Consider the following 2,034-nt stretch of genomic DNA (forward strand, 5'->3'; position numbering starts at 1 on the left):
AAGGTGGGTTGTCGTTGGACACTGACCACAGCTCCCTGCGCTGCACAGTAAGCCCTGGTTTTTCTTATGTCAGTCCTGAACTCCTTATTTATCCCTCCCCCACCCTCGTCTTCCCCTTTGGTAACAAGTTTATTTTCTGTGTCTATAAATATATTAAAAGATAACTAAGATATATAAAGGTTTTTTATTTTTCTGTTTGAAGAACCTCTGGCCCTGAAGTAGACCACGGAGACCTAATGCAGGCTCACAGTGGGCCTGTTTCAGCCAGGGCTACTCGCTGGGTTCCATCCGCCCTTCAGATTCACTGAACTAAACCTGCCCTGTGCACTTCCTGAAATTGTCAGCAGACTGTTACTAACACTCTGAAGATCCCCCTGTTGTGTTTCACTGTGGTCATGTATCAGCAGTGGCCTGTGCTATCATCAAGCTCTCCTGTGTTTGCCCTTAAGGATAAGGAGGTTTAAGCACCAAATAACATGTTCCAAGTATTTTATTAAAAAAAGGAGGAAATGACATTTATTTATTTAAAAAGTTTACATCTGTTTTAAATGTTTCTCCAAAGAAGACATACAGATGGCTAACAAACACACGAAAAGATGCTCAACGTAGCTCATTATTAGAGAAATTCAGATCAAAACCACAATGAGATATCACCTCACATGGATCAGAATGGCCATCATCAAAAAAAACCTATAAACAATAAATGCTGGAGAGGATGTGAAGAAAAGGGAACCCTCTTGCACTGTCAGTGGGAATGTAAATTGTACAGCTACTATGGAAGACAATATGGAGGTTCCTTAAAAACTAGGAATAAAACTACCGTATGACGCAACAATTCCACTATGGGGCACATACCCTGAGAAAACCATAATTCAAAAAGGCACATGTACCCCAGTGTTCACTGTAGCACTATTTACAAGAGCTAGGACATGGAAGCAACCTAGGTGTTCGCTGACACATTAATGGATAAAGAAGCTATGGTACATATGAACAGTGGAATATTACTCAGCCATAAAGAGGAATGAATTTGAGTCAGTACTAATGAGGTGGATGAACCTAGAGCCGATCATACAGAGTGAAGTATGTCAGAAAGAGAAAATCAGATGTTGTATAGTAAGGCATATACGTGGAGTCTAGAAAGACCATACTGATGAACCTATTTGCAGGGCAGCGGTGGAGACGCAGGCAGAGAACAGACTCACAGACCTGGGGAGAGGGAGATGGAGAGGGTGGGGCAGTGGAGAGAGCACCGTGGAAACATAGGCACTGCCATCTGTGGAACAGACAGCCGGGGGGATTTGCTGTAGGACCCAGGGAACTCAAACCCAGGCTCTGGGACAACCTGGAGGGGTGGGAGGTGGGAGGGAGGCTCACGAGGGCGGGGACATGTGTATACCTGTGGCTGAGTCAATGGTATGTTAGAAACCTATACAATATTGTAAAGCAATTAGCATTCAAAAAAAATTTTTTTAAATTATGAAAAAAATAAATAAAAATTATGTCTGTTTTGCCACCAGCAACAGCCATGATGAAGAGTCTTTTATATTTGCTTCAGGTTCTTTTGTGAATGAGAAAGCAAGCGCAGCTGTTCACTTGGAAGTTTTCTGTTCCTCGTCTCCCCTTCCTGTCCCAGGATAGTTAGGTGAGTTGGGTGTATCAGTCACGGGCCCCACTTAGGGCAAATGAAGTGCAGAGTCTTCAGTGAAGAGGTGAGTAGACAGGTGTGGGCCGAATGTAGAAAATCACAAGGAAGTCAGGGTGCTGATACCCTTGGCCCAAGGGGAGAGAGCGAGCAGGTCCCAGACCCCAGAGGAGAAAAAGGTACAGGTCAGAGGCCTCGAAAGGAGCTGTGCCCTTTGGTTGAGGGTCGTGCCTGCCTGAGGCGGTGCTCAGGACAAAGGAGTGGATGGACACCCCAGCTTGCCCTTTCTCCTGCCCTCTGACTGCTTGGCAGACTCCCTGTGTCACATCCAGCCTGGAACCAGGGGCACTTGTGGTTATGCAGACCAAACTCCCAAGGCGAGAAGGATGTTG

This window comes from Bos taurus, chromosome 27, assembly GCF_002263795.3.
Source record: "Bos taurus isolate L1 Dominette 01449 registration number 42190680 breed Hereford chromosome 27, ARS-UCD2.0, whole genome shotgun sequence".
NCBI classification, from domain to species: Eukaryota; Metazoa; Chordata; class Mammalia; order Artiodactyla; family Bovidae; genus Bos; species Bos taurus.